The sequence below is a fragment of the Passer domesticus genome, chromosome 5 (assembly GCF_036417665.1).
Source record: "Passer domesticus isolate bPasDom1 chromosome 5, bPasDom1.hap1, whole genome shotgun sequence".
Taxonomy (NCBI): Eukaryota; Metazoa; Chordata; class Aves; order Passeriformes; family Passeridae; genus Passer; species Passer domesticus.
In genome coordinates, this window is record NC_087478.1 from 79,091,685 (window position 1) to 79,118,194 (window position 26,510).

At 41.6% G+C, this 26,510-nt stretch overlaps 1 protein-coding gene and 1 long non-coding RNA gene across 10 annotated transcripts in view; one reads left to right on the forward strand and one right to left on the reverse strand.

Moving 5' to 3' along the window:
* LOC135301103 (uncharacterized) lies at nt 1-24,862 on the forward strand. 9 transcript variants are annotated; one of them, XR_010362835.1, is made up of 10 exons: nt 18-706; nt 1,833-1,921; nt 10,883-11,011; nt 11,935-12,114; nt 12,717-12,864; nt 15,989-16,111; nt 17,661-17,771; nt 18,529-18,704; nt 19,334-19,452; nt 20,788-24,862. It is a non-coding gene; the product is annotated as an uncharacterized LOC135301103 (long non-coding RNA). The 9 variants fall into 9 exon arrangements; XR_010362828.1 differs by lacking the exons at nt 10,883-11,011; nt 11,935-12,114; nt 12,717-12,864 and having other exon boundaries at nt 1-706; nt 20,788-23,650; nt 24,578-24,862; XR_010362830.1 differs by lacking the exons at nt 10,883-11,011; nt 11,935-12,114; nt 12,717-12,864 and having other exon boundaries at nt 245-706; nt 20,788-21,134; nt 22,239-24,862.
* Nucleotides 1-26,510, reverse strand: part of RERG (RAS like estrogen regulated growth inhibitor) — a 95,138-nt gene that overhangs the window by 37,537 nt on the left and 31,091 nt on the right. The window lies entirely within an intron of this gene.

Here is a 26,510-nt window from a genome sequence, read left to right on the forward strand (position 1 = left end):
TGGGGTATCCTAATAGGAAAGCTGAATCGTTGCTCAAGCAATACCTGTGGGGTAGAAAAACTCAGGAACCTGAAAACTGGCTGGGGAACAATGCAAATATTTCAGTAAAATGTGCTCAGTTTCATGCATGCTTTAACTGTCCCAGGAAAGCAGATCTGCAGCTGGGGATACCTGACTACAATCTACAGTTTACACGGTTTGTTCTTCAAAAATAATAACCTCTACATTTGAAAAGTAGATTCTCTTCTGTTTTACCCTCTTTCACAGGAGCAAGGCCATCAATGGACACTGTAAGACCCTCTCATGGTATTGTTAATACTAATACTAATAATTATAATAATATGAGGGCAATTATTGCCCTTTTCCCCTCCCTGAGTGCCCTGGCAGCAGGAAAGGAGATCCTCACCTGGGACACTCCTTCTTTCCTCAAACAGATCCTTTCCCCCTCATTGCAAGCACCTGAAGGAAACAGCTGCAAGCCCTAAAACCTCCAGCCCCTCACTGCTCCAAATTCAGCCTGCCCTGAGCCAGGTGGTCTCCACTGGAAGAGCCACAGAAAAGGGGAAGTTTTGGGAGAGATCAAAGAGGAGCTTTGGCTCTCCTCCTTCCAGAGGAAGAGTAGTCGATATATTTAATTGCAGCTGGGACTTCCACTTCTCTTCTTGGCAGACAGTCTTCTTTAAAATCTTTCCTTATCAATTCACAAGTGAGTTTATACAAGATGAGTAGATTTTTTTTGTGTGTGTGTTTTTCTCTGGTTGACAGTTTTCTAACATTGTTTAGTGAGAAAAAGTTTGAACAATTGCTTTATCATTTACTTGATTTTCTTCATCCTTTTTCATCCCTTCTTATTGAATTTTTGAGGGCTTTTTTCCTTTGAATTTTGGCCTGGTTTTGCATGTGCTTATTTTAAACTGATTTGCATGCAGATGATCAACTGGAAATGCAGTTTGGGTAAGATGTTTACAAACTGATATTAAATCACTCTGCTTGTTTGCACAAAACAGTAATTGAATAAACACTGGTTATTAGTTTACTTGCATATTTGCTTTGCATTCTTTCACTTGGTTTCCACAAACAACGCAGGGATGTTTGTTCTATAGTTAATAGCATTTAGAATAGTCTAGAGTAAGTAAATAAATAAATAAAATACTTGGTGTGTTCCCTTTATAAAAAGAGGGTTGAGTAAGACTTAAAGAGTAGCTTTAGTTTTTGTTACTATTGGTGTTTTTCTGATTATTCTCATCCTTTTTTTTATATATTCACTCACTGAGCCCATAATTTTTTCCTTATTAATTGTCCTTTTTCTTCCACTATACCCATTTTGCCTACAGTAACCTATGAGATTAATGAAAGAAAGCCCTGCATAAATGCACTTATATTTTAAGTACTGAAACAACATTTATGCTTCATATTTTTGTTACATTCTTTCTATGTCAATGTAAACTTCCATTCACAAAAAGCCAAGTGCATGCTGCTGTGTTTTACAATCATATAATGTTGCAGCTTTTTTATCTGGTTTTCTGAGTTTCTTACCTAGGATCTGTTTTGCCTTCCTTCTGCTGTGACCTTGATTTTCTATAAGCTAAATTTTGGGTTCCTGAACTCTGCAAGACCTCCCAAAATATTCTGCCAGTTTATTGCTGATAAGCGATTGATCTTTCCTGCTTTCCAATTAATTGCTTGTAGCCTTTATCCATGTGATGTTTTCAGCTACACAAGCAAGCTGATAATAAGTATTTGGTATGAGCTCTTAGATAATTTTGTTTGCACCCATAGTTCTGCAAGATGATTTATTAACTAGAAGACTTTATTTTGCCATTTTTTGATAGACATGGGTTATATGGATGTGAAATGATTTGCTGAAAGCCACCCTGCAGAGATGACATAAAAAGAAATCTCCAGTTCTGGACTCCATCAGGTAATGCTACTTTGTGATATTTTACTGCATGGGCTAAATTTTTTAGTAAAGTTAAGATTTTATTGCCTGTGTTTTTTGTTTCATAAAATATGAAGTATATTGCATTCACTAATTAGAGTTCTATGAGGAAAAAGAGCATTCAGACTTACTTTGAAAACCATTCTGGTTTCATTCAAACTAATCTATCTATTTGTTTCTTGAAGGTTCTCAGTGAGCTGAAATTGCTCAGCACTCCTTTTGATGTTGGAAAGTTCTGCTTGCTTACTTTTTCTTTAATTCTTTCACATGCTTCTGTTCTGGCTGGCTTTGAGTGAGATCAGGAGTAAAACACTGAACTTTCCTGACAGCAAGTTCTCTTAGGGTTCTGGTATTCCTTGTGCAAGCAGAGATGAGCTGCAGCAAAGCCCCCAGATGTTTCTGCACATCTGGCAGCCCCAGCCCCGAGCTCTCCTTGGAGCAAAGCCCCGAGTGCAGGCTCGGGAGGAGCAGCTGCACTGTGTAAGCACTGTAATCTGGCAGGCAGGAGTTCAAAGCAAGAATTGATTAGATTAAATGCTCCTTCAATTTGCCATCAGATCACTCTCTTGCAGCAACAGCATTCACTTAAAGCAGCAAGCAGTGCCAGGTGCACGACAGCGGGGGCATGCCAAAAACTCAGGAGGCAGGTGGGGTAAAAATATTGGCTCAAAATAGTTTGCCTGCAGTGATGTGTCTAGATGTTGCAAGAATCTTTTTCTATAGCTGTACCTTACCTTAAAATCTGCTTATGTATTTCTGATATATATTTGGCTATATATATATATATTTTAGCTAAATTGGAGTCATGTGCATGGTTCATATTTGTGCATTTGGGTAACACGGGAAAAGGAACCACATACAATTAAATGGTCACCAAGTCCCAAACTGACTCCTGTTTCTTTAAGCTCTGAGTTGCAAAGAATATCTCTTGGATACCAGAGAAAATGCACTTTTAATGGGTTTGATGTCAGAGATGAGTCCCACAAGAGCAGTGACAGAATTTGAGAGCACTCTGGGTGCCTTTCTGTGCTCTCCAGTTGTCTACAAAGAGGTTACAAGGAGGGAGTGACCACTCTGACTGCTTCATGCCTGGGTTTTGAAAGCCCTGGGAGGAGCAGGTCAAGATCTCACTGGCTCTGAGCAGGGGGGAAAATGGTCAGTGACCTCTGACTGGCATGAGCTACATACTACCTGTTTTTAATCTTTTCAGAGAGTGAGGTTCTCAGATTGTAATTTTTAGAGAAACATGAAGAAGTGACTAGATTCCACCCTTCCCTTCACAATTACATGTTCTATTTCCTATTCATAATGAATATTTATCCTGCACTCTAGAGTCTGCTGTGAACTCTAATTTTTCTGTAGTGCCCCTCTCTGATTTTTTAAAAATCTCAATTCTGAGTTCAGTAGGAATTATGTTGAGAGTGAATTATTGTGCAGTACAATTTTATTGTAGTATTTTTAATGTTTGACCCTAAACCTGTGTAATGTATCCATTGGACAACATTTACCCTGGAACCAAAACTCTGTGGCATAAGTGCCTATTTCTCTTCCAGTATAGGAAGGTTTGAGGAGGATGAACTCTTTGCCCATCTTGCTGATATTGCTTCTCCTCCTTTGGGCTTCAGCTCTCATTAAATTTCATACTCTAGTTAGAAGCTGAAGCTTGAAGAGTTGCTGCACTGCAGGAAACTCATCACAGGGAGAAGCTGCTGTGCTGCTGACTCGGGGGAGTGGGAGACTGGCAGCTCCTGTAACAGAGAACTGTGTTTTCCTGAGCAGCAGAGCTTGAGGGTTTGCTGGAAAGTTACACCTATTGCACCCTCTGGATGTCACCAGGATTTGCACACAGCTGATTATGTCTTTCAGGCTGAGAGCTTTTGCTTCTGAATATTGATTATTGATCCTAGGATGTGAGCAGGGCAAGGGAAGAGCAAGCACTGTAAGGAGCCATCCCTGTCAAAGCTGTAGCTGAGCATGAGGCTGTTCTAGAAAATCAGTGCAACCCATGAAGCTTGACATTTTAATTGCAAGAACTAAATTTGGTGATGAAGAATGCTGTGATTAAAGGTTTGAAATGTGCCATGTATCCTCAGATCTGTACTAGAGTGAGAGCACTCCCAAAGTGCCTGGTTTGAAGTGGATGCTAGCAAAAAGGGGGCTGAGGAAACAAATGAGCTTGTCAAAACCAAATTAAAATGCTTTTCCTCCTCCAGACTGTCCCCTGAAGAGCTATTGTGTTAGAATTTGGTTTCCAAAGCTACCATTAATTTGTGAACTAGCAGGATTTTCATGCTGCAGTTGTCAATGTACCTGCAATGCTGGAGTCTCTAGTGGTACTTCTGGAGTGCTATCTCTAGGCTGTATTTGACTTTCATCACAGTAGTGAATAGTTTAGGTGGAAATTAAATGAGTGCAAAGAAGCATTTATGTGTTCTTGAGCTCTTTCTAGCTCTGCTAGGGCTAATATCACTGAATTTGATTTGCTAAGAAAAAATGTCCAGGATGATGCAGCCCTCTACCTGAAAGATTCCTGGTATTTTTCCCACTTAAATTCATTCTTCTCTGCCAGGAGAGAACACATAACACCCAGGTAACCTTGAGCACAGATAAACAATGAAATGTTCTTTCAGTGCAAAATCTCCTTTGATTTTATAGCCCCCTTGGAACACACTTTCTGTAGAAGTGTATGTGGGAAACTGTGCTAAAACTGCCCCTTGAATGTACTAATTAGGATCTGCCAAGCATATTTTGGCTGAAAACAGTTCATGACACAATGAACGTATTTTTTTGGCCTTAAAAGGATACAAAGACATGAACAAGAACAAAGCTCATTTAATACTTGTTATATACTTTTGTTATGAAAGTCAGACAGCATAATTCTCATCAGGGACCACTCTTGATGTACTGACTACAGAGTCCACCTTGGAACAGGAAATTCTACAGAACAGCAAAGCTTTTAATTCCTGGATTCAGGCTGGGGTTGTTTCAGGTTTGAGTGTTTACTGCCCAGAGACCTGTGTTTGTCAGTTACACATGAACGTGGCCTACCAGAAATGCCTGATATTTATGGTCCCACACTGCTGTAGGATGAATGAGTCACATATTTACTTGCAGGATTAGACACCAGGGACCTGCAGCACTGCAAACCACCACGCCTGGGGGTTCTGAAGCCTTTGGGGGCTGTAAAGCACTAGAATAATGATGCTGTTCTTCCTGAGTAATGTCAAAAATGTCTTTGCTATTTAAATACGGCCTCCAATGATATCTAGGAGAATATCTGAGGAAGATAAATGGAACCAGGGACAGGAATTGACAAGCAAGTAGGCTGGCTGGTTGTCACAGCTCAACATTTCAGGATATCAAGTTGTTTTCTAGACCTTGAGGTGGACTCACTCTCCCCACAGAGAACTTTGAAATTTTTCTCGTTTCATGGTGTCAGAGGAGGTCTAAAAGTTTAAGAAGGCAGGAAAAGAGAAAGGCACTGAGATACCCTGTTCCCACTCTTTAGGTCAATTGCAGGGAGGAAATTATTTTCTGCCAGGCAAATTTCTGCCTTGGAAAACATTTTGAGTAAGAGAATCTGTGCTGCTGGCTCAGTTCTTTGGAATCCAGAGCCATTTGCCTCCTGGGCTGTGCTTGCTGCTTGGCTGAACTGCACGAGGGGCAGTGGAGTGGTTCAGGTACCAAGAGGTGCTAGAAATTCCCTGTAGTGCCTTATGTGGCTCCAGCAGCCACTTGGAAAAGCACTGACAGGTCCTGACAGGTCCTGTCCCACACCAGCCAGCCTCCTGCAGCTGTCCCAGGTGGCACCAGGTGACTCTGTTCAAGCAACTTCACAGAGCCCTGGCTGGACACAGAGAATGTGCACCCCTCATTCCCACGTGCAGGCACGCTGGACTCTGGTTTTGAAACAGACCAGTCTTAATCTCCCTCAACATCCACTCCAGAGAGACTTTTGATGGGACTTGGCACCTCAGTTTGCATCCCACAGCCTTGGAGTAAGGATGGCCCTGTGATAATGCTCAGCTGGTCCTCTGAGGATGATGATGATGTCATCTCAAAACATTGGGATTTCTACTTTTTTCCTGCTTCTTGCAGATGAATATGAGTTGTTTCCTACTAATACCTTTGATTTGCTTCTCTAAGGATTTTCCTCCTTCCAAGAATGCAAATGGCAAGGGAGTCAGAGCCCACTTAGGAGAATACCCACCTGTGACAGTGGTACAGATTCATAATCCTGCTGGGTGATCCATAACTAAACCATTTCTATGGGTGTTGCTACAGGAAAGTTCACAAACCACCAGAACAAGGATGTAACATCAGCGTGGGATGACCTTTGAGAGGCCAATACCCACAGTTTATCTCATCTTAAATTGCTCCCACAGGCAAAACATTTGTTTTGCCTTTTAAACAACCAGTGGGAAAGCAATGCTGTTGTGAAAAATGGAGATGTGCTGTTTTGTCTAAGGCAGTTCTTTCCTCTGACTGGGAGAGGAGTGACATTTACACTCAGAACAAGATTACTCTGTCCCAGGATTATCTGAGAATTAAGAAGGGAGAAGGTAAATTTTTTTTATCAAATATTTTACAAGCAGTGGATAGGAAAATTAGATGCCATTGCCCTCTGCTTTGGCAAGATACCTTTTTTTCCCCCCAAAGAAAGCATAAAAAGCCAAACTAAAAATAGCCTCTGTCTTACAGGAAATATAGGGATTGCTAAATCTTGCTCTGCACATACAACTTCCCCCTTCTCACTGCCCGGCTACAATCCTGCTTTGTGCAAAACAAATGAATCAAGTGACTGGAAAGGCCCTGATGAAAATAACACACATGCTCTTACACTGGTGAGATCAAACAGAAACCTTGGCTGCAAGAGATCAATATCAGCATTTGTGACACTACATAAACCATGGCACAGAAAGACAAATCCTCCCCCTCCAACTAGACACTGACATAAAGCAGAGCAGGTCAGGCAGGGAACAGGAAAAACTGTACAAATACCTTGGGGTTATCCCGACCATGAGTGGATTCTGGTACTACCCATTCATACTTGCTCATTAACATCAGCTGGGTGGAAGAGGGGGCAAAGTTACATTTCATAAAATCTTCAGTGTTTTGCAATTGATTTACAATTTAATTTCATTTTGGATTGTGTACAGTGCAAGAACAGGAGAACTTCACCTCTGGTGCTGTCCAAATCAAGGAGTTAGACAGTTTTTGTGACGCCTAAAGTAGGACTTTAGAGTGTTCTTACTTATGCTACAGCTCTTTATCTTGGAAAAACAGACTTAAAACTTTGCACTTATTCAGGACACATTCCTTGTTTGTGTTTGGAACAAGAACAAAATTTTTTTTCTGGATTCTGAGAAAAACCTGCACACCATGGACAAGTGAAACACTGTGATTTATTTCCACAATTCTCATAATTTTTCCTTCTCACCCTGTAGTGTAATCTTGCTTTCATTGCCTAAGGTAGGAGTGACTGAGGAAGTCAAGTATTCAGTCATTTCATGCTTGATGCTGTGAGATTGCATCTCTTTTGACTTCATTTTCTTTGGAGCTCTTTTTTCCTAAGGATGCTACTGTGCTCTGGATTGGGCAACACTTTGTGCTTTAAGTCTCTACAGGCTCACACTGCTAAGCGTGTGCTGCTTCAAAATGTAGTCTCTAATTCCCTGAGCAGGTAATTCCCTACTTTTCAGAGCACCACTGCTGCACTCAGAGCTGTGTTTTGCACATACTGGTCTTTGGTCTGGGGCACCTTTCAATGCCCAGGTTCCCTCTCCCCTTGCAGCTTTAGTCCTCGCCTCCCCTGCACATACTCAGGCTTAGAGGCTGAAAGGGGAGGCTCTTTTTAACCTGGGTTCCCTAACACAGACCTTAAATTGCAGGAAGACAGACCTTGGAACAAGTTAGGAAAATGTTTGGGTGATACAATTAACAGGATTTCAAAGTGATGCTCCAAAGAAGTGAAATACTTCACTTGTATCCCTTGTGGTCACTCGTGACCTTTTCATTAATGAATGACGTTTTTGCAACCAGTCTATCAGTGACACTTGCCCTCCTTTCAGAAATATGTTGTGATCCTTATCATGTAGCTGCTGTTTGTGATAGCCAAACGGCCTAGAGCAAATATCCAGCTTGTGTAATTTGGCATAACTCCATGGAAATCATTGAGGCTATGAATGCTTCTCCAGGGACAGGATCAAACTCAGAGTATTTGTGTATCTGTTTTTGTAGGAACATGGTTTCATTTTTGAATACTTCAAACTCAGAATTGTGATTCAAAAATGATTTTGACTTTTCTTGTCTCCCCAAGAGCTTGCCATGTGGTTGGGAAAGAACTCCTGATCAATTTCACTCTCAAAGATTATTTTATTTGTAAGCCTTGAAGAACCAAAAATAGCTGTGTAGGTAGAGGAGAATGGCCCTTTCATCCAGGCCCTGCATTTGAGGGTTGTGATTTCATGAGCTGTGGCCAAAACCAGGACGTGGGCAGATCAAATTTCCCATGCTGTGAGTGCAGTTATATTACCTCAGGGAAGTAATTATTGCCTCAGAGTTTGTTATAACACAGCAAACACAAACAGTCAAAATCACTGTGTACAGCATCTTCCGACTCTCACAAACCAGCAAGGGACCTTTCCCTGCCTGAAGGTGCTGGCAGAGACATGTTCCCAAGGAGCTGGGGTGGCAGGGACAGCGTCACCACGATATTTTATGAAAATCCCTGTGCCAGGATTTTTTCTCTTGAGAAGCCTCAGAGGAAAAGAAAAACAATAATTATCTGCTGCTGTGGAATGCAACAGGTGCATCTTTGATTGGTCCACGTGAGCGGCTTCTATTTCATGACCAATCCCAGCTGTGTTGGATTTTCACAGGTTTTTATTATTCATTCCATTCCTTTCTAGCTTTCTGATGGATCCTTTCTCTCTATTCTTTTTTGTATAGTTTTAGTATAGCATTTAATATCATATCATAATGAATCAGTCTTCTAAGAAATATGGAGTCTGATTCATCTCTTCCCTCATCCTGGGACCTATGAACACAACAGGACAGCAGTGCCACCCAGCAGAGCCAGGGCCACCACTCCAAATTCACAACAGGCTGAAGCACCATCACGGTGGTGGCCTGATCACCACCCACAGAAGATTTTCAAGAACTCAAGTGAGGTTTCAGGCTGGAAAATAATGGCTTTCTGTTGGGCTGGGGCTGGAGCTGGGACACAGAGGCAGCTCTGCTCCCATTGCTCTGTCTGGCTGCTCCTACCGGAGATGTATTTGCCTGAATTTGCCTGCATTGAGCACACTGGAGAGAATGTGAGACTCTCTGCTCAAATCAGCAGCACAAACCCCAGTTAGGATGTGCTGCAGGCAGCCACAAGCTGCAATGACTCTCCAGTATCCTGGCTTATCTCCAGATGCATCTGGATGGGAAAATGCTTTTGACCAACAGCCATGTGGGATAGATCTGAACCAAGGATGAAAAGTAGAATAATCTTGTTGCTGCTTTCCCACATACCATTTCTTAGCTCCTAGCATGAAATTTCCAGTTCACTTTTAGCTAAAAGCTAGTCATTCCCACTCAAAATGCTGAGCCCAGGGAGTTGGAAATGCACTTAGTAGCTTTTCTTTATGAGCATCTTCTTGATTTCCCAGCCAGCAGCAAAATACTCCAAAGATGAATTTACTCTGTTCTATGCAGACAAAATACATAAGCAACTCCCAAGGGCATAATGCGATAGAAAGTAGAGATGGATTTTTATGAAAAATTATTTTCTATATTTTCAGGTTTCATGAAGCTGCTTTATCTTTAGGTTCCCTTAGTTTTACAGTAATTTGTCCCAACTTTGACAATGCATTTTTTCCCTCCATAGTTGTTCTCCCCTAAAAGTACTTTCTTTTCCTTTGTTTTTCTAGTGTACCTCTTTCTTACCTACAATCCTACAAGCATGAAGATATGTTTCACTTTTATTCTGCTTTGTTCCCAAACATTTATTACACAGAATGGGGATAGAACCTGGCTTCTGATGTTGCTAGTGTTCAGCAAACTTTTTAATTTATTTCAGCTGAGTCAATTAATTGTTCTGCTCTATTTTGTGTCAGATTATGAAACCATTTGTTTCACGACAAATGAGGAATGTTTTCCATATAGAGGAATTCCTCACAGTGTGGAAGTGAGCACTCAGCATGTGCAGGTTCAAGCTCTCTATTCTTACATGTTTTAAATGGTTTCTCCATGCCAGAGTGGTCATTGCTCTTAAAGATGCCTCTACAGTGTGAAGGTTTTGCCATCACTCATGTGTAGTAAAATAAAACTAAAAATGTATTTGTTTTGTGCTACTACAGCCTTCATTCTCAGCCATATTTGGAATATGAAAAAATGGAGGAATCTGGAATAGGAAATGGATAAATATTTACAAATAGCAATAGCAAAAATCTAAAGATGGAACGAGTGGCCTCTGGTGTGAAGCACGTTTTATCTTTGCCTCAAAACAGTGTGGGAGGGGATCACAATGTCTCTGTCTGTGTCTCCATTTCCTCACTTGCAGCATGCAAGATGTTCCAAGATCTTTATTATACTCTGGTGAAGCATTTGCAAAACTCTAGGCCTTGTGAGCTGCAGGCAGGGCTCCATATGGTCCTTGAACAGCTCCTGGGAATGTGCCAAGGAGCAGAATTTGGCTTAATGAGGTTTCCCAGACCCTCAAGTGGGGGTGGGTTCTTCTGCCCCAGCTCAATGTCATGGCAGGGGTGATATATCTTGAAACTTCTAAAATGTTCAGGGAAAAGCTGACTGTCTGTCTTCTGCAATATTTATTATAATGTAATTACTCTTCCTTACAGTCAGTGGCTCATTTGTCTTCCATGGCTCCATTTTTTTAGGAAAACCTTCCAAACTCAGAGAAGATGGACTCTGTGTCTTTTTTTTTTTTTTTTTTAGGCCATGACAGACTCTGATCCATCGAATTGGTTTTCCCCCAATCTTTCAATGCCATATATTATTACAAGCCTTTCATTTAATAAAAATAATGGGCTTGGAAGTTGTGCAGAACCTCTACAAGAATGAAAGGTAATGAGAAATGCTGCTTTTACTACCAATATAGTGGAAAAAGGGTGAGCTTCTGAGCCAGCCCAATGCTCTATTTATGCCGAGAATTGTTTTGTGTGTTGGGTGTGCCCAAGGAAGGGTGACAGAGCTGGTGAAGGGGCTGGAGCACAAATCTTAGGAGGAGCAGCTGGAGTTGTTTAACCTGGAGAAAGGGGAGGCTCAGGGGGGACCTTATGGCTCCCTGACAGGAGGGTGTAGCAAGGTGGGGTTGAGCTTTTCTGAGTAGAAAGAAAAAGAGGAAATGGCTTCAAGTTGCACCACAAAAAGTTAAATTTGATCTAAGAAAAAAAAGCTGTCACAGCAAGGGTGGCTGATGACTGCAACAGGCTGCCCAGGGCAGTGGCTGAGTCACCTCCCCTGGAGGAGTTTAAAGATGTATGGGTGTGGCACTTGGGGACCTGCTTTAGTGCTGAGCTTGGCTGTGCTAACAGGAGCATATTCCTTTTCCATTATAAAGTGAAATATTTTCATTTTCCGTTATGAACCACCAAAAATATTTTTAAAACCCAGCAAAAAAAAATTAAAAATATGAACAGTCCTCTATTTTCTGACATTTTTCCAGAGACCAAATTATTATTTTCTTCAACACCCTCTATTAATAATACCCTCTAAGATCTCTTGAAATCTTCCCAGTTTCAAAAGGATAAGCTACTGCTTTTGGCAATATTATTTCCTATTTCTTTCACACAAGCACTCACATAAAGCATATCAACCTGTCCTAAAATCTCACTGACTTATCCTTTCATGCTCAGCCAAATTAGGATAAAATTGCATTTAATTGTCTTGTCTTCCCTTGATGTGTGATCACTGTGCATTTTATTATTGTTAATAAATACTGATGATTACATTAATTGTCATTACAAACTAACAGTTTTATTTTTGAGAGCCCTGTGTGCTCTTTGTTCTGTGCACAGCCACAAGGTGCAGCTTGTCCCTTCAACATGTGCACCACTGATGGAGACAAAAGGTTTCTGAAGTGACCCCTAGTGACCTGTGACCACTGAACCAAGGCTTTATTGCTCTATGTGATCAGTGTGTATGCTCACACTTGGTCCCCCAAAAAGGTAATTTTATTATTCCTGGCACAGTGACATGAAGAGACACTGAAATGAACAGGCAGCAAAATGTAGTTGAGCCTGTTTAAAGAAGAACTGCACAAATTCATAGTTTAATTTAGTTTAATTCAGTTAGTATAATTCAGATAGTATAATTCAGTTTAATTACTGATCAGGCTGTATTTATGCCTGATGAGAAATAGCTTATTAGAATAGCTAAATGTAATTATCTCATCTCTACTCTAGACAGGTCTGCCTGTCCTTGTACAAAAGCCAGCATGTCAGCTCATCTCTGGTATCTGTAATCATGAGCTCTATCCAATCTGCCCAGCAAGCCTTTTAGTGTGTAGAAAATAAGTCTGCGTCTTCAGATTATCAGTAGAAATAACTGATTTCATAAAATTCTGTTGCAGTTTCCTTGCTTGAGCACTCGGAGTGGTACTTTCTGGACCCCTCAGCCCATGGTATCAATGAGCCCCACAGAAAGAGTTGTTTATTTTTAACAGCAGTTTTTAACTCCATCCTACAGGAGCTGTCCAGAGGAAACTGCTCTCTGAATCCCACTTGGAGGGGAGGGCAAGAATTAATTTGTTTTATTCCATCCCATGCAGACAGGACAAGATCTGGGAGCAAAGCATGCAGATTTGACAGGGTGGATGTACTCTGAACAGTTCTGGGGCTTTTTTTTGGGCTTTATGTATACAACTATGATGTGAATTCTCATCTGGTTGACTCAGTCTCTTTTTCCATTTGTGCTAGGTAAGTGCTTCATTTTAATTGTACACAATTCAACAGCTTTGTATCTTCAGAACCAACACAGGAATTTTTGAGCTTTTTATTGGCTTTTTCCCTTTCTTATCCCAAAACTGGATGTTTATTCTACAGCTCCTAAGGCGCCCTTAGCATCCAAATATTCAGTGCTGTCTTCAGCACCTCTTCTCCTTAGGTGACTCAGAAATTACAGTGCAAGTTGTTATACATTCCTCTCAGGGATATTTAGAGAGATGCCTCAGCTACACAGACTGTAACCAGACCTCAGTCTGTCTGAAAGGCTGCTTCTGTTTGGATCCAATTGTTCTGGTTTATATCCATCCCTAGGAATGTTTAGTTATCCTTTAATTGTAAACGATGTTCTTGTGTATTTGTAAATTATATTCTTGTAATGTAAATGATATTCTTATGTGTGTTTGCTGTACTTTCTTCTGCTGTAAGTGACATTTTAAGTTCTGCTCTCAAGGTATTAGGGTAGAAACCTCCAGAGCCCTTAAATCACTTGAGTGTACTGAAACATTTCAGCTATTGCAAGCTCTGGATGTTAGCCTTTGCCATTGTGCTGACAATGTCACTTAGAAAAGCCTTGTGGAAAATACCTAAACACACCAGAACTTTAATAAAACTCAGAACAGCATCACCCCACTTCCAAAATTTCAGCAAACTAAAGACTTTGACCACAGGGGCAGGAAATGTGAGATCCTTTCCTTGGAAAAGGCTTCTCTTAATTGTAATATCTCTATTTAAGAGCATTTCTGATCTCAATTATGTTTGTTCCCATTAAATGACAGCGTGCTTGCTGTGGAGTACTCCAGTGCTTCCATCAAAGGGAGCCTAGAGCAGTTCCATCCAAGGACCTGCTTCCCAAGGGAGAGTCCAGCACAACTTAGGATCTGTTAGAACTGAAAAACTAAAAAATCAAGCAGAAAATATTTTTACTTGACTATAACTGCTCTTTAAACTTACATTTAAACCTTAGCTTCAGGTGGAATTATTGTTTAGGTCTGCTGATACAGCATACATAAAAAAATCTTTTGACAACACGTTCAGGTGCATTGAAAATATTACTTAATTAAAACCACCTAAGTAAATGTCAGCAGTAGCCTCCAAAACTTTAACACTAAAAAAACCCAAACACGAAGTTTAAAAAAATCTTTACAACTGCCTCTTCAGTAAAGGATGGTGAAATAATCTAGTACTTTCTGAAAGGTTTAATGCAATAGTTTTATTATTCAGGAAAATGGGCAGGTTCAACCACTCCACATATTTAGTCAGAGATCAAATGTAGATGAAAGCTCCCACTTCAACCTTATTGACATTTAATGAGACAATTTTACAGAGCTGCTGTTCCTTCTCTTATCAGCAGCCTCCTAAATCTCCTGGATTGTTAATGGCTTCTGTGAAGCAAATCAGATCAGCATATCTGGTGTCTTGTAAAAACCAGTGCAGCAACATGTGCTGATGCCTGAACAAAATCTCATTTTGATGTCTGAACGACACAGAAATTTCCTATTCAAACAGCTGCAAATACTTTGTTTCCCTTTTTATCTTTACTCCCCTCATCAGTTTAGTTGGAACCCATGGATCTTGTTCACATTTTGCCTGGAGTGAGGAATGTCCTGGGATGTGGCTGATGCCCTGGAGCTGCAGGGCTTTGCCTTTGGTGTTCCCTCCCCGAGTCTTTCTCATTCCAAGCCCTGAGAGAGCAGGATGGATGTGCCCTCAGCAGGGCCTGGAGTGTCTGGAGATCCAGCCTAGCATTCCCCACAGCCAGCTGCCAGCCTGCCTCAGAGGAAGATGAGAGGTCACTGTGCATCCTCATGCTCTGTGCAGGCCTGCAGTGAAAAATACCCTGTTCAGCCCAGGCTATTTTCCCTGCTGCTCAGGACACAGAAAGCAGCTCTGTGTGTGTGTCCCCTGAGCACTGCAGATGTGCAGACAGGCTGCTGCATGCAGTGCTGCATGCCAGCCACAGCTGCATGGGAGCATCCTGTGCTGCAGCCTCTAGCTGAGGGACAGGAGGGAGGGATGGATTGCTGTGGCCATCCTGGGGACACAGCAGAGGTCAGAAAACCCTCCCTTAATCAATGGAGAAATAAATATTCCCACTTAGGAATATTTACAGCACGAGTTGGAGGGGAAAGGACAGGAAGCCTCTTCTCACCTGTGCCAACAGCTCAGCTGGGTTCTGTTTGGAATGGGCTGTGGGGAGTGAAGGGAGCTGAGAAACTTGCCACAGCTGGATGGGAATGGACTGGATGAAGAAATTTGCTGTAGTATCAGTCCAGGGACACGAGAGGAGGTAGAAACCAAAGGAGGTTTGTAAACAAAATAGTAATAAGAGGAAAAATCAGCTTTAGAGGGGCTGAAACCATCTGTTAAATCAGTAAGCAGTCTGCTCTGAAAGAAAGGAGAAAATTGTTTCAGAAAAACTAGGGAAAAACCCAGAGGTTCTGGCAATTGTGAATCACCCCCAAACTGGAGTGGTTTGGATGGCGAGTGTTTTGCATCTGTAACTGATTTTTACCTGATTCTGGGCTGTGGGGCTGTGTTGGGAATATGGATGTGCAGAGCTGGCAGCAGGCACGTGGAGGAGAGACTTAGGTGCACCAAGGACTGTGTGCATAATTCAGAGTCTGAATAATTATCCTGCTGGAGAAATAACCTCCAGAACTCTGCTGCAGGGCTATTTACTCTGCAGCTGTGAAAGCTACACAACTAAGTGGCAGCCCATGAGCAGAACTGTCTGATTCCTCTGACAGCATTAATTGCAGCTCACATCATCCTGTGAAACAGCAGGCTCATGGCTTTGCCTCACAGGTCATCAGAAGAGCACTTCAGTCAACCTAAATATCAGGTGCATTGGTATCAGCTGACATTTCCAAAGAGAGTAATTTTCTTGAATTACAAATAGAAGAACTAATAAATGAGAGTAAATTGGGGTTAGAATGGGCATTTCAGGCATTCAGTGTTGGATGGAAGTCACAGCATATTTAGATTATCTGCTTGTCAGACCCATGAAGATGAATGTGCTGTGACAACTCCCCTTTGTAAATCCCTGACATGATCATGGTGGCCATATCCTCACATACTTTCATCCATCCTTTTCCAGGCAAAGCACCCCTGCAAACCCACAAGTACATCACTGTCAAGCCAGCAAGCTGAGACAGAGAGAATATTCACCTGCAAAGTCAGCTTGATTCAGTGCTCATCAGACAGCACACAGGTGTTAAAGGTAGGACAATACTCCTAAAATACCTTGTGCTTTATTTAATATACACTATTATATCTTAAAAATGCTATGACACACATGGCAAGAATTGAGGCAATCTTTTTCTTCCCTTTTCACTTAAACCAGGGAATAATTTTTGACTGAAGAAGCAGCTCTGGCACTTCCTGATGTTTTTCATGTTCCTAATTAACTTCTTTTATTTTCACTCCATCCAAGCAATCTGGTATTGATTTCTACAGAGCAATGTCTTCTTGAAGGACTCTACATATTTGTTATTCTAAAATAGAAAACAACTTATGGATGAGGCAATTTTTCCTTTAATACACTATTCACATAGAAGGCTAATACTTGCTAGGGCACTAAGGACATGAGAGATTAGGCTCAAGGACCAACCAAGCTATCTCCTAACACTCTGTGCCTACATCTCCGCACCTTTTCCATGTAAAAGCTTTATTTACATTAAATATAATGTAAATGTATAGGTGCATAAAATTAATGGGACAAGCATTTTTGAATATTAGTTTAATAGACACCCAATTCATTTTCTTTGTTATTAATATACTGGCTAAGTTGGCAAGAAAAGAGCTCTAAGTATTTAGCATTCAGGTTGTCCATTATGTAGGAATCTCATTACTCTATTATGCAAACTTTAGGTACATGATCATGTATTGTTTTTCCAAGACCCCAGTACTTTTCTGTACTTTATGGAGGGTGGAGAGCAGATTCTCAATAATGAATAAGTTTCTGTATATCAGAGATTAGTTTCCTTGGTTGCAGAAGTGGACACCATGCAGCTTAGCTCTGGATCTGATTCTGTGAAGTTCCACCTGAGAAAAATGGCCTGAATACCTTTGATGCTATGGCAGTGAATAAGTTTAGTAAAAGGAAGGTCTTTACTTCCCACCTGTGAATTCCTTTTTTTATGGACTACACTAATTGTAGTGATAAATTTGTTGGTTATAAATTTGCCATCAAAAGCAGCCTTTACCTGTAAACTGACTTTTGATTAGCCATATTTTGTATTAAATAGTCCTATGTACAACCAAGTTCATATGATGAGATAAAATTACACAGCAAAATGCTTTCAGCAATGCTGTGCTTCACCTGAGAGAATGAGCTCTCAACTCTCACTGCAGTCATGACCTGAACATTCACAGGTATGAACCCATTGGTTTTTTTAGTTTTACTCTGTTCCACTTCATCAAATGAGCTTCCAAATGAAACACTTCAATATTCAGATCCCACATTTCTTAAAAAAAAAAAAATTATTAAACACAGCAGCCCTAAAAAGAGAGTATAATTGCAAAACTCATCCAAATATCATATTATGTGCATAATTCTTGTTTAGTTTTACTATTATTATGAAGGCCTTTGGTGACTTGGGCTGGTTTGTAGAGTGTTTCAGTTTTGATATCTGTGTTTCTGGCATGGAACATATGTATAAGCTCAACACTAAAATGATTCCTTTATTAAAAATAGCAAATTATTGATTTTGTTAAAGCAGATTGGGAGCTGTTTTGGGTTTTGATTTTGTTTGCTTCCCTTGACATAGGCAGGATTGTATCTGTGATTTTTCAGCACAAAAACCATTGTGTTCCTTCAGGCTACATAACCACTCTGATGTCGATTTCCTCCTGGTGGAGTATTCCAGGACAAGGGAAAGGTACCATTTTTATTGTGCAATACATTGTGCACTTAATGCCTAGGATGTAAATTAAATATCTGTTATGACAAGGCCTCCCCAGTCCAAAAGTGGAGGTCATGCCCAGACCCACCCTCTGACATTCATTTTTCAAAGGATGATTTAAATAACCCTATGTATATCAAAAGGATCTAGATCCTTAGCAAAAGGAATTCAGAGCAGGCAATGGTAATTTATTTTGAGCAATTAGTCACTGCCCTGCCAATGCCAGCAGAGTTCAGCAGCAGTTTCGTGGGTACAAAAATGGGCTTCATTTTATTTAAGCCCAAAGTATTGCTAACAGCAGTAAGAATTATAGTTCCACTCTGATAATTTAATTTCAAGTGTGCCCAGGTTTTCTAAACCTAGACTTAGTCTCTGCTCCACTGCATCAGATTTACAGTGAGATAAGCTAGTACAATCTTAGGTGGCACAAAAGTGCTGTGGCAGAGTGAAGAACTTGGCCAGAGACCACCTCTTTCCATCTCACTCTCATTTGCTGCTTCACAGCAACATGAACAGCCAGCCTCCATGCTCTGAAAGTGATGAAATTTAGTGCCATAAGGGCTGGCAGAATGGTTTACCACCTCCAAGGTCCCCCAGCCACATTTTTAACCAGGGTATGTCACAAACTCAGGGCTGACTCAAACCCAGTTATTCCCAAAGTTGTCCCAGACCATTCCAGATTTTTCAATGTTGTGCTGCAGTTGAGATATAAATCTCTGCATGCATTCCCTAGCATTCATTTTCCATGGAAGTCACTGAGACTGGAAAATAGGAAGAATCAGACTTTCTCCCCAGACTTCACATTCTCCTTGGCTCCTGCCAGCTCCAGACCTCCAGACTGACATGGGAGCAGTCTCTCCCGAGGAATTCTGCTGCCCCTGGTTCTCGCTGACATCAAGAAGTGTTGAGGTATGTGTAAAAAGTTAACATTTCCCCCCTCTGAATCTCCAACAGCACACAAAGTTCAAATGCAGTCCCAACCAGACGTCAGTTGTAAGTTCTCCGTGTCCTTGCTGCAGATATTTCATTTCTAAAAGCAGCCTGTTAATGTCAAACATTTCCATTCTAGCATTCAGAGATTATGAGTTTATTGCAGCAGCTGCAATCTTCCTGTATTTCAAGGGAAATATATTAGGAGACATTTTAAATGCATTTTCCTCTATTAACATAAATCTTGGCATCTTGTGTAATAAAGTCAAATAACAGGGCATAAATTACACCAAAAGTCCTGAAACAATAAAGAAGTCCTAAAGGAAAAATGAAATTAAATTAAGATTCCAGGTTTAAAATTTTGTGTGGGAATGCAATTCCTCACAGCAGGTAGTCCTTCTGCCATCAGCACACAAAAGCTGAGGAGCTACCAATGGGACACAAAGCTTTCCACCAGAAGGCTCTAATCCCTGCAGCCCCACAGTGTGTGGAAAACATGAGTCTCCACTGTCTGCCTGCTTCTTGGTGGCTTCTGCAGAGCAAGTTCCATGGAGACAATAGAAACAGGCTGAAATCTCCATTACAAGATGGTTTTTTTTCCCCTTTAGGTAGCTATAGCCTAGGATGATGCTCAGGGCAAGTTCAACTTAAACAGCATGTGCTCAAGCACCCTCAACATTGCTTAAACTCTGCAAGGATGATAATTCAGCACGAGAAAACAGAGATGGTAATTGATTCTTTCATTAATTCAGCATAATTCATAAATATTTTGGGTGATTCCTTCAATTAAAGTCCTTGGATTTACACTCCATATTTAGTTAGATTGTTGTTGTGCCCTAATGGCAATTCAGGCTCGTTAGGGACTTATTTATGGAAACTTCCTCTCATTGCTGTGAGACCACAAATGATCTATTGTATGCTTGATTGTTTCAGATGCTCTGGTTTACATGACCTTTCTTCTAGCTGCACAGCTAAACTCAGCATAGGCTGAGAAAATGTCATGGACATTATTTCAAAGAGAAGAAATTTCTGTGCAGCCTTAAGCCCACCCTTCCCCTTTTTTGCCACCTCTTTTGTTCACCCACTCCTCTTCTTTGAATTGATGCCTGTTTCTGTTTAGGAGCCTATCTAATGTTTTATTTATTGACTACATCGTTTCCAAATGAAAGGAGGGAAATCAGAAGAGAAATGTAACTTTAGGAAACACTGTGTATGAGCTGAGGTCAGTGTAGTAAAGCTCTTGATATAGTAGCAAATCCAGCAACACTTTTTTTGCCAAGGAAGAAGTCTTTGTGTGCATGTCAAAGCACCCTCCCACTCCCCCAGAACTTTCTTGCACTCTTAGAAAAACTAAACTGAAAACTAAAATGAAGGTAGAGTTCCTGGGGTTGTGCACACCCTGTGCCTGAAAATGCTCTATTTTTGACTCTCATTATCTCTTTCTTTTGGCTTGTTCAAGTGTATTTTTAGATTTTTCTTCCATGCATAACATTTGATAAGGAGCCAAGTTAGAACAAGGTCTGTGAGGGCTGAAGCTCCAGGTAACCATGCTGGCTTCTGCCAGGGCTCCAGGAGGAGGTGAGGCAGGTGGGACATTGGATTTCTCTCCAGGTGTTAAACAGGAATCCTGCTAGAAGGCCAAACATGAGCAAGGTTTCCTGCAGCAGCCCTTTGCACCATCCAGGAATAAAGGGGAGGTATCTGGGGGTTTTTCTCTGGGTCAGGGAGCTGCATCTTCACATGTGCTGCAAAAACCAAAGAGGCTGAGCTCTGAATCCTTCTGCTCACATGGCCCAAGCTGCACCCCAGTCCTGCTGGAAGCAAGTGGTGGGCACTGATGCCACCCCTGCCTCTCTCCTGAGCATCCTGTGACAGCAAGAGGCTCTGGAGCCACAGCTGATCATGCAGGCTGAGTCAGCAGCCCCAGCACTCTTCTCCCCTCGCCCTTGCACTGCTTCTGTTCAGAGCTGCCATCGCCCTCAGAATCACTCAGTAGCAGAAGTAGAATCACTTTGCCCACAGTGTGAAAGAAATGGTGACTGTATTTTCCTCTTTTCTACAGGTTTTACCAGGAAATCATTGGAAATGAGGACCCTGAGGTCACCCAGTCTGCCCTGTGACAGTTCAGCTATAGCTGCTCTTGGCAGGTGTTTATCTTGTGGGTCTGAGGCTCCAGTGATTCCCACAGCAGCCTGTTCCAGGGGTCTGTCATCCTTGCTGCTGGGTGTTTGGCCTTAAGCTCTAACTGGATGCTCCTCACTGCAATTTAAAGACCATTGCTTTGCTTCTGTTGTAAGCACAACTACATCTTACACATTGGAGAATGCTACTTGTTGCTGTCTCAGTCTTCAGGAGCTCCAAGCAGAGTGGAGTGATCACTACAGCTGATACTTGGTTTTAGACACACTGGTATGATATTTTCCCTATTTGCCACAGGCTGATTTGACTCATGGTCACAGCTTCTGATTCATTATACCCCTCAAGTCCTTGCTGGACAGAGTGATTCTCAGCCAGACAACCCCCAGCCTGTGCTCACACCATTAACATCTTCTGCCTGACTGCCAAAATTTCCACTAGTCAATGTTGTACCACAACCTTTTTCTAAATAGAAGTCAAAGAATAATTCTAAATAGATGTGAAAGAATCTTTTTCTTGAAAGAATAGTCATCTCATACCACATCTCCAAGTCACCATGATCATTTTGAATTCTTATTCCACTCTCTGAACACTTCTTGTCCATCCCAGCATAAAAACACTATTTTCCAACCCATCATGAAAATTATCAATTATGTTGCCCCATGTCTGTCAGAGCTCAGGGATTAACAAAAGGTATTTGCATCTTGAACCATTGTCTCTCTATCCCTGTCTTTCTTCTCTGCCCTGTTCTTCTCTCCTGACTCATTTTCCAAGTAGATCCTCTTTGATACTTTCCTGAGCATGTAGCTTTCCCAAAAATAGTTCCTGACTGAACTGGAGAGACTGGCTCTTCATTATTCACTCAAGGCTGAGTGCTTCAATTCTCAAAAAACAATTCTTGATCTCACTGCAGAGCACCAAGATACTAAAACTCGCTTCAGAATAAATGGAAAAATTGTTGCAAATTTCTTTGGTACTTCAGGTTAAAATCCAGCTGTGATTTCAGGTTTAAAGTTTAGACAACTTCTGCTTTTTCATTCTTCTGAGCATCTTGGTGCATGATGCACTCAGTTGTGTCCAGCACCCAGCATAGCTATAACTTATTTTTATTTATCTGCTTCTTCTGACCACAAAAACAAGCCTGGCCAACATCCCTAGAAAAGGTTGGGTCAAGTTGACTATAATAAGCAAACCTTACAAAGTTAATGCAAATAAGACTTGCAGAGTCTATTACACTGAGTACCTTAGTGAGTGATCCAAGCTGAGATGAAACTTTCTGGGAATGTGCACTGGGCTAAACCAGAACCAGTTATCCTTGGACCCCCTGTGAGCCTGAAAAGTTAATTCCTAACTTCTGTTATTTTTTTTCTATTCTAGCGAAAGCTTTTGCTTTGAAACTTGGAGTCACACTATGATCCCTGTTTTTATTACTAAGCAAGAAATTTATGACTCTTGGATATAAAGATGAGATGAAAATGTAACCAAACCCATTACAAAGACTCAAAAATATAAATACGAAATACAAGCAATGCTTTTTTTTTTTTAAGTTACAAGGCAAGTTCCATCAGCTTGTGAAGAAATCCCTTCATTTGAGATGAAATATAGGTCATGATTTCTGAGTCCTTGGGCTTGGCAGCATGATTTTTGGCCTGTAGCTCAAAATGGAGCTGGCCATCTGCACTTTGGGAATCCATTACTGTTGTCAAATCACACAGGGTATTATAGCAACTGCCCAAAGCAAAACAAAACCAAACCAAAATACTTCAGGATACTATAGCCATTATAACCATCTGCCTATCTATTTATAAACTAGTTTGCTGAGGTACTGCACACATTCTGGAGGCAATAAGTTGCCATTCCTGTTTATTTTTGCAGGTGTCCTTGAAGCATGTTTAAAAAAAGCAAAAACGGCAGAGGGTTGAGAAGGGGAGAACTTGTTTGCTGCACTGAGTGAGAGAGTAGGTCCTTTCTTCAGAGGCTGAAAAATGATACATCAACTGCAGTGAAGAATTTCTGGAGCTGGTTCAATTCATTTGACACTTTGGGGGATACTAATTGAGCATTCAATAGCTCAACACTGGGGGAGTGGGGTAAACCAATCCAGGAAAGCCATCAGCCATGGGGAAACCAATTTGCTCTCTCTAACTTATTGTCCCTGTGTGTCAAAGGCGGTCCCAAGAGATTCTACTTGTTGCTGACACATTCCAGACATCATTTAATTTTCCCACCTCTTTTTAAAAATTATTTCTTTATTTTTAAACTGGCCAAAGCAGGCAAGAGACTTAAGTACCCAAGGGCAAGAGAGAAATCTTATGAAAGAAATGTTGAGAAGAGAGGCAAGATAGCCAACAAAGGGCAAAAGTGCCAAACCTGCTTGTTTCCACTGCTCTTGGAATACTGTGCTGTCCATTAATGTATGTGTGAACAAATAATAAGTGCATCTGCAAAAAAGATTATTTACTTGACTGCTCTCTCTGCTGATTGGAAATAGAGCAGCTCTGTTGAACTCATTAGAACTCTGTCTTTGTGGCTGCTGAGCTCACTCCAACACTGAGATAGAGGGTCCTTGGAACACGAAGCTGTGAGATAAATGTTGCTAACCTGCTGGAGGAGTGGGGATGTTCCAGATGCTCCTTGCTCTCCAGCTGTGTTTGAAAAGCTACCAGAAATGAAAGAATTCCAGTAGAAGCAAAACCCTTTCTATTTCTTCTCCAAACCAGAGTTATCTGGCTGTCCCTGAGAGGAACAGTGAAGTCCCTTGACAGTGACAAACACTTTTCACAAAGCAGGTGAGCATGCAGAACAACAGGCATCTCCTAGATGCATTTGTTTTCCTTTCATACAATTAGAAAGGAAAACACACAATTATCACATTTGCATAAGTCTCTCAGCAGTTTCAAAGACATTGCATCATCTCTTTCTCATTTCCTGCAGGGATATTATTGTCATCTGGAAAATTTAAGTCCACCTGACAAGAAATTTTCTGGTTGAAACTAATAGCAACACAGCAACAGCTTTCAAACATTCTCTACAGTGCTTGGTTAGGAAGCCAGGATTAAAGATATACTGTGTTTCTGTACTTCACTAAAAGCCTGCAGTTCAATGTTTTAAAGCTTCTAAAATTGTGTGCCAATAGTATCATATCTGTCACTGGCAACAGTATTCATGCTGCCAGTGGCAGAATTCAGCTATGGAGAACTTGCTGTGGTTTTCCTCGTGTTGTGGCAGATCCACAGTAGGTCATAATTTCTCACATACTAGGTATTTTCCCTGAAATTTCAACACATGCAACTCTTCCTCACTTCTTTACAAAGTTTAGCAGGCCTGTCAACACCGTTACCCCAGGATCTCACATTAATTAATTTATCCTCACAGCACTCCTTTGTTAGGTGCCAGATCTTTCAGAGAGCTCAGACTCAAATTTTTGAGTGCTCAACACCTAAACTGGAGCCAGATTTTCCAAAAAACTGAGTTCTCTTTTAGTTTCTTAAAGAAGGTGCAAATTTTTCAAAGTTTCCAACAACCCTAGCAGCAGTGCCTGCTGCCCAGATTGTGTGAGAAGTCGAGGACTCAGTGTGCTGAACTTCTTCCCTACCTATGAACATTTTGGTGCCTGAAGGGGAGGTGATTTCCTTGTGAAGTCTGGCTGTCAGAGTGGGAGGCTGAGCTCTTTTGAAAACCTGGAGTTCTATTGTAAGGTTATCACTGCTTTGCAGGGGACAAAGTGACAGCTCAGAGCGAGGGCCCAGAGCGATGGAACATTTGTGAAACAGGTGGAAATGAGATCAGGATCCAGGCTGTCAAACCACCCATTTCTGTCCAAGGAGCTGGGCTGGCTTGGGACAAAGTGTTCAGCTCCAGGGAGAGCTGTGTGTCACAGGCTGTGACGTGGGCACGGGCTAAAACACGAGCTCAACAGCATCCTGGTGATGACAGAGCTGCTGCATGAGACACAGGGGATGAGGCAGAGTGAAGCAAGTTCCTGGAAAGCCACAAGATAACGCTTTGCACTCCTCCTACTCGGGGAACTGAGAAATACAGATGTACTATCTGTGCTTGCCTCTCAGAATTAAAGCAGTCTACAAAGGAAAAAAGTGGTTTCTAGGTTTTTTTTTTTTTTAGTTGGTTGTTGTTTTGTTTTGTTTCGTGTTTTTTTTGTTTTGTTTTGTTTTTTTTTTTTTTTTTTTCCCTGCACGAATAACTGTATTTTACTGTCTCTGGCTTACAGCTTGAATACAATGCCCTGTGATGTAGATTTATCCACTGCAACTCTGTGAGCCCATAAGGTGATTGCAGGTCACCAAAGGCTCCTGCTCAGGACAGCCCCAGGAAGAGAGAAGCCCACAAGTCAGATTGAACAGGCAAGCACAAATACACACTGCTGAATGACACAGGGGAAGAGAGCAAGAGTGGGAAATAGAAAAACCTCATTCACTCTGTTCACTTATCAGGTTGCCCCATTTTGTTTTGGACTGTGCTAAGTGGCTCCTTCTGAGTCAAACTGGGCTCTGAGGAGAACTCAGGGCTAAGAACCAGTCTTTAAAGTAAATTTTGTGTAGCAGCAAAGGCACAGCCACAAAGCCTTGCCAACAGAAAAGTTTAGTTACCCTGAGCAGGCACACATCTCAGCTGTTCCACTTCTGCCTCCTGAGTGACCACTCTCAGTGCTCGCTGGGTGAGATCTGAACTCACTGTTTCTCAGGGAGCAGCCACACCTGAGGCTGAGAACCCCCCACAGCCGTGCCCAAAGCCGTGGTTTTGGAGGCACAGGAGTTTGGCTCAAAGGACAGACTGTACAAAAAACTTACTGTTGAGATAGAGAATCCTCCCCCACTTCGAGCATGTAGGCAGAGGTAATTTTCAAGTATTCCTATTTAAGCTCTGGTGACTGTTAGGCACGACATTTTTTACTTCTAACAAGAGTGTCACAGTTTTTAAGGGTCCAGAGGAAGATGGCAAAGGCCACAGCCACAGATGTGGCAATCACCAAAAGTGCAGGTAGAGAGTGCTGGTTGCTCATCCTCTGTAAAAGCAGCTGAAGCAAGTTTCAAGGTGGGCCTGGATTCTCAAACCCAAGGTACTCCACAGTTTCCTATCATCTCCCCTTTTCCCAGTCACGTAGGCAGCTCCTTGTCCACTCCCTCCCTCCATACAATATCTTAATTTTTAAAAACATTTCCAACCAGGCTGTGTTAATGTGGCAGATGGGAATTCTCTGTCAGCTCCCTTCTGGTGAAACATTTATGTTCAGAAGGCAACATATTAGAAAATTGGGAGGTGGAGGGTGTAGAGGGAGAAGCTTTCCTATTTTAATTTTAAGCAGTAGGAGCATGAGTAGAGTGAGTCATAGCTCTCCATATATGAATCCCAAAGCAAATAACGAAATGGGAAGAGGAAAAATACAGATCAGGCAGAGAGAGCAAACAATGCTGTTAATCCCTGCAGACCTGGATGGCAATTTGGTTGCAAAATGCCCAGGAAATGGGCTGAGGTGCCACACAAGGGTGTTTTAGCCACAGAGGAAGGTGAATCATTGCAGGTGACTCCAGACATGAGTGAGCTGTAGTGATGGGCTGCAGGATGGCCAAGGGGCCACAGTTTGTGTTCCCAGTCCTGCAGGGAGGGAGGGATGGAGGGTGTGCAGTGCCC